Raw genomic sequence first — 12,027 nt, forward strand, 5'->3', positions numbered from 1 at the left:
CGTGGACCACTTCAGATCGTGCGCGGCGCCGCTGTGAATGCGAAATGCCGTCTGGTACGACCTCATAGTCCAGTGCGCCAATACGTCGGATGACCTTGTAAGGTCCGAAATATCGTCGGAGTAGTTTCTCACTGAGTCCTCGTCAGCGTATCGGGGTCCAGACCCAAACACGCTCGTCAGGCTGGTACTCGACGAAGCGTCGTTGGAGGTTGTAGTGTCGGCTGTCGGTCCTCTGTTGGCTTCTGATTCGCAGGCGGGCGAGCTGTCGGGCTTCTTCGGCGCGCTGGAGGTAGGTAGTGACGTCAACATTCTCTTCGTCAGTTACGTGCGGCAGCATGGCGTCAAGCGTCGTCGTCGGGTTCCTGCCGTAGACCAGCTTGAACGGCGTGATCTGTGTTGTTTCTTGCACCGCCGTGTTGTACGCAAAGGTTACGTACGGCAGGACTGCGTCCCACGTCTTGTGTTCGACGCCGACGTACATTGCTAGCATGTCGGCGACGGTCTTGTTCAGGCGCTCCGTGAGACCATTCGTCTGCGGATGGTAGGCAGTTGTCCTCCTGTGGCTTGTCTGGCTGTACTGCAGAATGGCTTGGGTGAGCTCTGCTGTAAAAGCCGTTCCTCTGTCGGTGATGAGGACTTCTGGGGCACCATGTCGCAGCAGGATGTTCTCGACAAAAAATTTTGCCACTTCGGCTGCGCTGCCTTTTGGTAGAGCTTTAGTTTCAGCAAAGCGGGTGAGATAGTCCGTCGCCACGACGATCCACTTATTCCCGGATGTTGATATCGGAAACGGCCCCAACAAATCCATCCCAATCTGCTGGAATGGTCGGCGAGGAGGTTCAATCGGCTGTAGTAATCCTGCTGGCCTTGCCGGTGGTGTCTTGCGTCGTTGACAGTCTCGGCATGTCTTGACGTAACGGGCGACGTCGGCGGTCAGACGCGGCCAGTAATACCTTTCCTGTATTCTCGACAGCGTCCGGGAGAATCCGAGGTGCCCAGCGGTTGGATCGTCGTGTAGGGCGTGCAGTATTTCTGGACGCAGCGCTGACGGTACAACAAGAAGGTAGCTGGCGCGGACTGGTGAGAAGTTCTTCTTCACGAGCAGGTTGTTTTGCAGCGTGAATGACGACAACCCGCGCTTAAATGCCCTAGGGACAACGTCGGTGTTCCCTTCCAAATACTCGACGAGACCTTTTAGCTCCGGGTCTGCTCGTTGCTGTTTAGTGAAGTCTTCCGCGCCTATTATCCCAAGGAAGGCGTCGTCGTCCTCGTCATCTTGCGGCGGGGGATCGATGGGGGCGCGCGATAAACAGTCGGCGTCGGAGTGTTTCCTTCCGGACTTGTATATTACCGTGACGTCATATTCTTGTAGTCTGAGGCTCCACCGCGCCAGCCGTCCTGAAGGGTCCTTTAAGTTAGCTAGCCAACACAATGCATGATGGTCACTGACGACTTTGAATGGCCTGCCATAGAAGTAAGGGCGGAATTTAGCTATAGCCCAAATGATGGCGAGGCATTCCTTTTCAGTCGTAGAATAGTTGCTTTCCGCTTTTGACAGCGACCGGCTAGCATACGATATCACCCTTTCAAGTCCTTCTTTCCTCTGGACTAGGACGGCACCGAGGCCTAGGCTACTGGCGTCAGTATGGATTTCGGTATCGGCGTCCTCGTCGAAGTGTACAAGTACCGGCGGCGACTGCATGCGTCGTTTGAGTTCTTGAAATGCCCTGGCCTGCGGCGTTTCCCACTTGAACGCGACATCACATTTGGTTAGATGCGTTAGCGGCTCCGCGATGCGTGAGAAGTCCTTGACAAAGCGCCTATAGTAGGCACACATGCCAAGGAATCTGCGCACTGCCTTGTCGGTTGGCTGCGGGAACTTTGCGATGGCAGCTGTCTTCTGTGGGTCGGGGCGTACTCCTGATTTGCTGATCACGTGGCCTAGGAACAAAAGCTCATCGTAAGCGAAGTGGCACTTTTCCGGCTTCAGAGTGAGCCCTGATGACTTGATGGCTTCTAACACTGTCGCAAGCCGCCTAAGGTGATCGTCGAAATTTCCGGCGAAGACAACGACGTCATCCAGGTAAACAAGGCACGTTTGCCACTTCAGTCCGGCTAACACCCTGTCCATGACGCGCTGAAACGTTGCAGGCGCCGAGCACAGTCCGAATGGCATGACCTTGAACTCGTAGAGGCCGTCTGGCGTGATGAAGGCAGTCTTTTCGCGATCTCTCTCGTCGACTTCTATTTGCCAGTAGCCAGACTTGAGGTCCATCGATGAGAAGTATTTAGCGTTGCAGAGCCGATCCAATGCGTCGTCTATCCGTGGAAGGGGGTACACATCCTTCTTCGTGATCTTGTTCAGTCAACGATAGTCGACGCAGAAGCGTAGGGTTCCGTCCTTTTTCTTTACCAGGACTACAGGAGAGGCCCACGGGCTTTTCGACGGCTGGATGATGTCGTCGCGCAGCATTTCGTCGACTTGCTGCCTAATAGCTTCACGTTCTAGCGTCGAAACTCGGTAAGGGCTCTGGCGGAGTGGTCGAGCGCTCTCTTCGGTTATTATGCGATGCTTTGCAACTGGTGTTTGTCGAATCCTTGATGACGTCGAAAAGCAGTCTTTGTATCGTCGGAGAAGACTTCTGATCTGTTGCTGCTTACTCATAGGAAGACTTGGATTCACGTCGAAGTCTGGTTTGGGGACAATGCTCATCGGGGTAGATGCGGCGGAATCCGAGAGGACAAAGGCATTGCTGGTTTCCACAATTTCCTCGATGTGTGCGATTGTCGTGCCCTTGTTGATGTGCTTGAACTCTTGGCTGAAGTTGGTGAGCATAACTTCCACCTGCCCTCCGTGGAGCGGAGCGATCCCTCTTGCGACGCAAATTTCCCGGTCGAGCAGTAGATGTTGGTCGCCCTCGATGACGCCTTCTATGTCAACGGGTGTTTCAGTGCCGACGGAAATAATAATGCTGGCACGCGGCGGGATGCTCACTTGATCTTCGAGCACACTCAAGGCGTGGTGACTACGGCAGCTCTCCGGCGGTATCGCTTGATCTTGTGACAGCGTTATGGACTTTGACTTCAGGTCGATGACTGCGTCATGTTGATTCAGGAAGTCCATGCCGAGAATGACGTCTCGTGAACACTGTTGGAGGACAACGAAGGTGGCAGGGTAAGTCCGGTCATGAACGGTAATTCTTGCCATGCAGATCCCAGTCGGCGTAATCAGGTGTCCTCCAGCGGTGCGTATTTGAGGGCCTTCCCATGCAGTCTTAACTTTCCTCAACTGGGCGGCGATGGATCCACTCATGACGGAGTAATCGGCTCCTGTGTTTACTAAGGCGGTGACTGCGTGGCCGTCGAGAAGCACGTCGAGGTCGGTGGTTCTTTGTCTTGCGTTACAGTTAGGTCTCGGCGTCGGATCACGGCCGGGTCGTGTTGAACTGAAGCTGGAACGTCGCGTCGTAAAGTCGTCTTTCGTCGGTGTAGTCTTGGCTTCCTGACTTCGTCGGGACGGCGGCGTGTCATCATTAGGTCGTCGAGATGGTTTCTTCGTCGTCTTCGTCGGCGGCGGAGGATCTTCGTCAGTTCGACGAACAGCAACCGCACCTCCATCGGTTGCTGCTTTTAGTTTTCCGGATACGGGCTCGCTGACCGGCCCCGGGCTGGGCCAGTGTATGGTCGGCGCTGCGGCGACAGGTAGCGGCCTGGTGATGGCGAACGCGACGGTCGTCGAGAGCTCCACTGAGTAGCGGCGAGGTAGTCGGCGATATCGCGAGGGCGTTCACCTCGCTGCGGGCGTGGAGCATTGACGGCGAAACCTCGCAGTCCCATTTCCCGATATGGACATCGTCGGTAGACGTGACCCGCTTCCCCGCAGTGGTAGCAGAGCGGGCGGTGGTCAGGAGCGCGCCAAACGTCGGTCTTCCTCGGGTAGGTATGCTGGGCGACAGGTGGGCGCATTGGCGGCGGCGGACGACGGAATTGCGTTGTTGCAGGACCCTGGCGTGGTCGCGGAGGGGGACCTTGACGGCGTACGACGGCGGCGTAGGTCATCGCTTCGGGCTGTGGTTGCGGTAATTGGGGTTGCACCTCCGGGATTCCGAGCGACCGCTGAACCTCATCTTTGACGATGTTGGCGATCGAAGCCACTTGGGGCTGCGACGAAGGCAGGACCTTGCGCAGTTCTTCGCGCACAATGGCCCTGATGGTCTCCTGAAGGTCGCCGGAATCCAGTCCTTGGATGGCGTACTGTGGCGTGAGCCCCTGGCGGTTATATTGCCGGGTGCGCATCTCCAGAGTTTTCTCGATCGTCGATGCCTCTGCAGAAAACTCAGCTACGGTCTTCGGCGGGTGACGAATAAGTCCTGCGAAAAGTTCTTGCTTGACGCCCCGCATCAGGAAGCGGACTTTTTTCTCCTGTGACATTTCCGGGTCGGCGTGCCGGAAAAGACGGGCCATCTCCTCCTTGAAGATCGCGATCGTCTCGTTTGGCAGCTGCACTCTGGTTTCTAGTAGTGCTTGGGCTCGCTCTTTTCGTACGACGCTTGTGAACGTTTGTAAGAAGCCGCTTTGGAACAGGTCCCATGTCGTTAAAGTGGCTTCTCGATTCTCAAACCAGGTCCTGGCGGCGTCTTCCAGTGCGAAATAGACATGCCGCAGCTTGTCGTCGCTGTCCCAACTGTTAAACGTAGCGACCCTCTCATACGTCTCGAGCCAGGTTTCCGGGTCCTCGAATGTTGATCCGCAGAACGTCGGAGGGTCTCTGGGCTGCTGCAGCACGATGGGGGACGCTGGGGCTGCCATTGGGGTTGCCTTGTCCACAATCTTTTTGGTCTTCTCAGGTAGAAGTCCGTGCTCCGGGGGCAGTCCTTGCAGTCGGCGGCTAGCACGCTGGTCTTGGGTGACGTTGGTTTTGTCGTCGGGCTTCGGGCTAGGATCGCGGCTTTGCGGGGGCGTTCGGTACATGAACGCACAAGCACCTCCACCAGATATCACGTGGTGGTGACGTTGAATAACACAGTAGCAATACTGTGAACGACAAATCTAACCTTTATTGGGCGAACCTGTGCCCACAAAACAGGCTACACTTATAGCACAACGATAGCGGCGAACACGCTCGGCGATCGTCGAAAAACTGATCAGCGGGTCAAGCGCGTCGGCTTTTATAAATCAGTCGTCGAATGTTCCAGATTAACTGATGGGACCCGCGTGTCTTCCACAAAGTTCTACATCATTCGTGTCACGCGATGAAATCTGATAACACAAGGTTCGGCGACAACAGACACGCAGATAGAAGCGTCGATAACTTTCCAGAAACGTCGGATACATGCAGGCGCGCCCCTCGGTCAGCGATTACAGTTGTTAAGCGGCGAAACGTGGTTGCCCGATAAAGATAAGTACACGTGTCAATATTGTATACAGAGTTTGCACTCTTCTCATCGCAAATTCAACATCTTCATAAAACTGGTGCACTTCCTCATTGTCGTGGCTGGATGTTGGAGTGTACACTTGTACTACCTTTAATCTATACTTCTTATTAAGTTTGATTACGACTATGCCTACCCTCTCATTAATGGTGTAGAATTCATCAATGTTGCCCGCTATGTCCTTATGGATTAAGAATCCTACTCTGTATTGCTTCTGATCTGGGAGACCTCTATAGTAGAGGACATAGCTCTTATTCAGCAACATATAAGCCTCGCCAGTTCTTCTAATCTCGGTAAGGCCGATGATATCCCAAACCATGTCTGATAGTTCCTTGAGCAGTACTGCTAAGCTAGCCTCACTGGACAGAGTTCGGCAATTAAAGATTGACAGGTTCAGTTTCCATTGGCAGGTTCAGTTTCCATATACGATTGTTCTGATGTGCTGGAAATCTGTGTGTTAACTTTACAGCTAGGTGTTGTTGCTACATGCTTTTCCTTTTTCTTCGAGTGAATATTGTAAATAACAACCTTTCCCTCAATTTACTCTGTTCCTTTTGTGCGGAAATTTTGCATCCTAAAAGAAAGCTCGATCAGTGTTTTAAGAGGTGCCATACAAGAGTCATTTAAAGCACGTGGGGTCTGCTGAACTCGCTCGCATTTCCTGACGTTCTTCTCCCCTGCACGACATGTGTATCCTGAGGTTCAGCTTGCCTGCTTGACAGGTAACGGCAGGAGCTAGTGTTGTAGTCGCATGGTTATGTGACAGATGGTGTGAGTGCTGCACTTTTTACACTATCTGATGTTATGGATAGCTCAGTTGCAACCCTATGTTGCGTTTTCCTCTAGGGCTATGAGGCCTGTACCATGTACCAGAACTAATCAGTGATTACTGCTAATCAAAGCCTCAATAATAGCCAGTTGTTGCATTTGCATGGGACACATATTAATAGTATGTATTTAGGGGATGCGTGACTCTCATGCGTCCCTTGGTATGTTGTTTTCCTGCATAGCTCCCGTCTCCTGTAATCCGGCTTCGCAGCGTGGCTTGGTACCAGCGGCAGTCGGTCTGCTTGAAGCGCAGTACGAGAGATGGTGGGAGTGTTGCTCTGCTAACACCACCTAACGGCGGGGTTACTTGGGCGCAGAAAAGAGAAGGCTCTTCCTCTTTGGCTCGGGGTCAGCAAGCGGCGTGGACGTTCTGCGCGTGTGCCGATCCATGCTTCTGCGAGACCGTCTCACAGAGCCTACCCTGGAATGGATGAACACGATAGTTCGAACGCGCCGCCGTTTGTGTGACCGTATGCGCAAACGACCAGGCATTGGTGTCCAGCATGGGGCAGACATATTCGCTCGTTATCCGGTCGCGGGGAGTCAAACTTCCGCGATTTGTAGTGCACCCATCGGCATGTTTTGTGGATAGAGACTCGGCTAGCCGGCATTAGCCTTTGAAAGGTGCAGTAAATGCCCTTGTGATTGTTTGCACAACTGTGTTGTTGTTCCTTTGTCCCAAGAGCATGGGTGAAGACCCCACATCTGGCTGCCGAACGTGGACCTTTCGGGGCATCGGATGATAGTTTTAACAGTTTTGCTTTGTTCAAGACCTTTGAACTGAAGCATAGGCCTGGTGTGGATTTTGATGTCTAGCGTCAGCGGCATACTTTCTTGAGTGAGGTGATGGTGGCTGTAGTGTTTTTGAACTTCTCAACATGGTAAGCCTTTTTGCAAGTTTTTTTTAATCGCATTCGTCGGTACGAGAGCCACGTGGTGAGTACGGAAGCGAGTGAGTACGGAAGCCTCGTGGGTGGTCCGAATTTCTTCTGTAAATAGCTTCTATCTCTTTGACTTTGATAAAGTCGTGGATCTGGGAGCCGGGTGGTTGCGGGCCACAAGTGCCCCTACGGGCTTAGTATTGCGGCCTGGCACCGGGCGGTCCGACACCGCCAGTAATGGTGGGCGCTGTCAAATCGGATGCTGTGTGCACCGAGCGGGGTAGGACCGCCTAACAGAGCTGACGTCTCCTCGTGGCTGCCTGTTTTCGCCCATTTTGGATGTTGTTTTTTGGATGCCGGTTGTTGTCACGGTAGTGACGCTTTCGGCCTAAGGCTTTACAAAGCTGCCGGTCGCACATGGAGGGACACAACCTGGTGGATCGTGGCGTTGCAGTGTTGCACTTTGCTTCCCTCATTCTAGTTAGCCTCACACGAATTGAGATTACTCTTTCGACTCAAGGAAGCGAGCTTCGTTCACGTGAACTTAGCACCTGAGTAGCCACCCGATCTTTTACTAGCCGAGTTGAACATTGTACCACGTGGACAATGCGTATGCAGAATTCCTCTCCCTTGCGCTGCCTTAGTGTTTGCCGAGTGCGTTGAGTGTATGCAGCGTGAGTGGAGTCACCCCTGGTTTGCTGTCACCTACGCATCATCTGCGCTGCTGCCCCGGACTACAATCGAGCCACCCCGGGCAATGGTGATGCTGTGGCCAGTTCGGCACCGCCACTTCGGCCGCCGCCTGTATCCAGCTTGCAACCCTCAGCGGTGGAGAAAAGAGCCGGCGGTCACGAACAGCTACTGCGGCTCTCGCCAGCAGGACGCGTTAGCGCGAGCAACGCTTGCGTGTAGCTACTACTGCGTCGCCGTTTCCGGAGTCCTGGGCTAGAATCGTGTTGTCTAGTCTGCAGAGCTGCTGCTGTGACCAGTGGACGCCAGCGGTGTACTCCAAGGACAATGTCGGCTCGCATGTTAAAGGGAAGCTGAAAGGTTTTCCAGAAAAAATGAGTGAACATCTGTACATAATGGTTTTCAACCCTCCGAATTCGAATATTGTATCGAAATTGAGCGAAAGAAAGTGCAAATATATTTTATTTCGACGAAAAGTGCAGCAGCGGACACGCCCAGCTCGAGCGTCTTGTTTCCGCCTGTAATTGGTCGGTGCGCCATGGATGTCAACTCTGCCGCTGCCGACCGCTGCCGCTACACATGAAGCGCGGTGCCAGGTAGTTTGGTGCTGTTTTTCTGAGACGGTAATGGAAAATTTAGAGAGGCTGCGTTTTTTTGAGGAGTTCGGCGTTACTCCCTACATGTACGAGCCGATTGCGAAGAGCCGGCCTCTCGAAGAAGCAAACAATGCTGGTGCTAGCAGTGCTTTCGACACGAACGAAAGCAAAGTCTTGGGATCTCCTCGTGTTGGAAATGCTCTTTGGTGAGTATGTTTTTTGCAAAGCGATCTAGTGATCTCGCCGATCTTTCGCCGATCTAGTGAGCTCGTTTCCGGTCAAAGAACTGTAGTGTTGTGTTCCTGCATGCCTCCTCGTGGAATGTAAGCGGGGATGCGATCGTCGGCATTTGTGCGCTGTCCAAAGCTGTCGGCAATCTACAAAGACAGTTTAAACGCGTGAAAAGCATCCCGGATCATGCAGTACATGTAGTGACCTTCATCTGTTGACTACCACTCACGTTGACTACCACGCACGTTGACTACCACTCTACATACACGCAGACGCAACAACAAAGGAATGCAGGGTCCATCGAAGCAGATTACGATGGCACGCACACAGAAACAAGGCGGTCAGGCACGGTCGCGGACGCTGCGAAGGAACGAAGCAGAGTTGACGTCACAACACCGCGGTTTCCGGTCTCCGCTTCGCTCGCTCACTCAAAGGGGGGCGGAGCTACAGCGCAATTTCAACCAACGATTACATCGCTCCTAATTGAAAAAAAAAACCTTAAATTTTACCTACATGGTTTATAAGGTTCCCGCGTCCGTATGTGAGCGTCTTATTGAATTCGACAGACTCTTCAGCTTCCCTTTAAGGACAGCGTGTGGACATTTCCTCGGCGCGGCCACATTTGCATGTACTACCTTGTTCGTGAAGCATGCATTGATGTCAGACCGTGTGACATGTTTCGCTATAATATGTAGTTACTTAAGATTAGGAGATGTGGGGATGCGTGACTTTCACGCGTCCCCTGATATGTTGTGTTCTTGCATAGCTCCCGTTTTCTGTAATCTGGCTTCACTGCGTGGCTTGGTACCAGTGGCAGTCGGTCTGGTTTAAGTGCAGTACGAGAGATGGCGCGAGTTTTTCTCTGCTAATGCCACCTAACGGCGGGGTTACTTGGGCGCAAAAAGATGAGGTTCTTCCTCTTTGGCTCGGGCTCAGCACGCGTCGTGGACGTTTTACGTGTGCGCCGATCCATGCTTCTGCGAGACCGTCTCGTGGAGCCTACCCTGGAATGGACAAACACGATTGTTCGAACGCGCCGCCCCTTGCGTGACCGTACGTACGAACAACCAGGTGTTGGTGTCCAGCATGGGGCTAACATATTTGCTCATTATCCGGTCACAGTGAGTTGGACTTAAGCGATTTGTCACGCGCCCATTGGCATGTTTTGTGGATAGCAACTCGGCTAGCAGGCATTAGTCTATGAAAGGTACAATAAATTCCCTTGTGATTGGTTGCACTACTGTGTTGTTCCTTTGTCCCAAGAGCATGCGTGAGAACCCCACAGTACTTATGTTGATGCCATGTACTGTTATTCTATACTGATTATTTATGTCAACTTTTACAATTTTAGCATAAAATGACAAACTTTCAAACTTGTTTGCAATTGTTGTATTAACACCAATGATTTCAAAATTTCTTGTTTGCTTTAGGTTAAAGGCAAAACTAGATTTTAAAAGAATACAAATACTGTATTTACTCGCATAATGATCGCACCCCTGAGTTTTGTCGTTAAAATTCGATTTTTTTATTTCCCATGTAATGATCGCACCCTGAACTTACCGCAGCGATATGTCGTGTGCCAAGTCTAGCTAATACTGATCGCGCTTACCATCTGTCGAATGCTAAGCGAACAACTCTTACAGACAAGCCAAGCGATCTGCGTGCACCAAACATTAAGTAGATGTTTTATTTCATTACTTTCATCACTTTCCGCACTTCCATGACATAAAGAGGTACAACCAAACTTGCCTTTATTATTTGTAGGCTTCATAATGGTTTTGGTCAACAACAACATAAAGGGTGCCTTTTGGCTCTTCTCGTCTGCACTCGTGGGCACGCAACAAATTGTGAGAGGCAACGATAGTAGCCAAGTTTACACTGATACGTTAGAAGTGTACCCTATTCATACGCTGACACTTGTAATACAGCTAAGATATTCGCCCACCCTTAGCGGAAATGTGCCATATTAGGATAGTAGTGAAGACATGCCGCAGTTTCAGCAGCACGCCGGCCATGCGTTTCTGTCACAGGGAGCTAAGCGCGCCCATCTGTTTCTGTCCCCTCAAAGTGGACATGGCTACGTTATTGCCTCAAACTTGCCGATATTAACGATATTATTCATCACTGATACGGAAGAAATTGTTTCAATGCACGTAATGTACTCGTGACAAGAAAAAAAAAGATGCGTTCGGCTTGCTCCATAGAGTTTCTCACTATAACACCTAGAGGGTAATCTGGCGGCATCGTCTATGGGAGTTTCTCAAGGGGGCACCGTGCCGTCAGGGGAATGACGGTATATGTGTCTGCGAGGCTCTTGTTGGCTGGTGTTGTAGGAGGCTTCATCTAAAACGTGGATGTGGCTATGCAAATAACGCGTTCTCAAAGTACAACCTTCATAAAATGTTTCCATTCACGCATATGACATCTTTACTCACCCACATTACATGACCAAGCGAAGAAGAGCAAGAACAGACGACCAACTATTTCAAAGCGAGCGCGAACCTTGACGTCTGTCTTCCAACTTTAGCAGCCTGCTGATACTTTTTACATGACATGTAGTCGTATACGCAATAACAAGTTCTAATAGTTAAACAAAACATGTTTTCACGTAATAATAAAACTAAAACAGCTTTTCATGTACTGTTTTAGTAGAAAATGAATCATTGTGACAGAAGGAACGATACTTGCCAAGCGCGTCTTCAAGGTGTCGTGTTTCTCCGATAACGATGCCAATCCAAATCCACAATATACCGGCATTCCCATGCATACCACAGCGCAGCAGCGCCAGATTTCCCTCTAGGTAATGTAGTGAGAAACTCTATGGCTTGCTCCGCCGGCCGCCATTTTTGTTTTGGTATCCCGCACCCGCATCCCGCAGCAAATGCGGGACGAATTTTTTTTTTTTTCCGCGGGAAATTTAATTTGCGTAATGATCGCACCCCTGAATTTGCGTCAATTTTTCTGACAAAAAAGTGCGATCATTATGCAAGTAAATACAATAAATTTGATGACCGATTTTCGAGACTGTGATTTTTTTCTCACCTTTTCGATTGCTCTTGCCCATCTGCAGCACCCCCACCGCCCTCTCTGTAGAGTCAATGTATAAGATACGCTGACTTATTGACCTATAAACGTATATTGACATATATTGTAATCGCTGTTGTGTGAATATTTTATTAATAGTATTTCTTTTTATTTGTGTTACAAATCTTTCTTGTTGTGACTATAGCGCAGGGTGTATGTTTACAGAGTCCCTACAAAACATGCAGTCATTATCTGAAGTAATTTTTATTATTTTTCCCATGTTACGGTTGGCAGGACTGGCTTTGGATTTATTTTAATATGTGCCTAAACTAAAATGAACAAGTG

At 50.9% G+C, this 12,027-nt stretch overlaps 1 protein-coding gene across 2 annotated transcripts in view; it reads left to right on the plus strand.

The window, feature by feature from the left end:
• The window catches only part of LOC139060239 (activating signal cointegrator 1 complex subunit 3-like), a 462,385-nt gene that overhangs the window by 95,268 nt on the left and 355,090 nt on the right, over positions 1–12,027 (plus strand). The window lies entirely within an intron of this gene.

This window comes from Dermacentor albipictus, chromosome 5, assembly GCF_038994185.2.
Source record: "Dermacentor albipictus isolate Rhodes 1998 colony chromosome 5, USDA_Dalb.pri_finalv2, whole genome shotgun sequence".
In the NCBI taxonomy this organism is placed as follows: Eukaryota; Metazoa; Arthropoda; class Arachnida; order Ixodida; family Ixodidae; genus Dermacentor; species Dermacentor albipictus.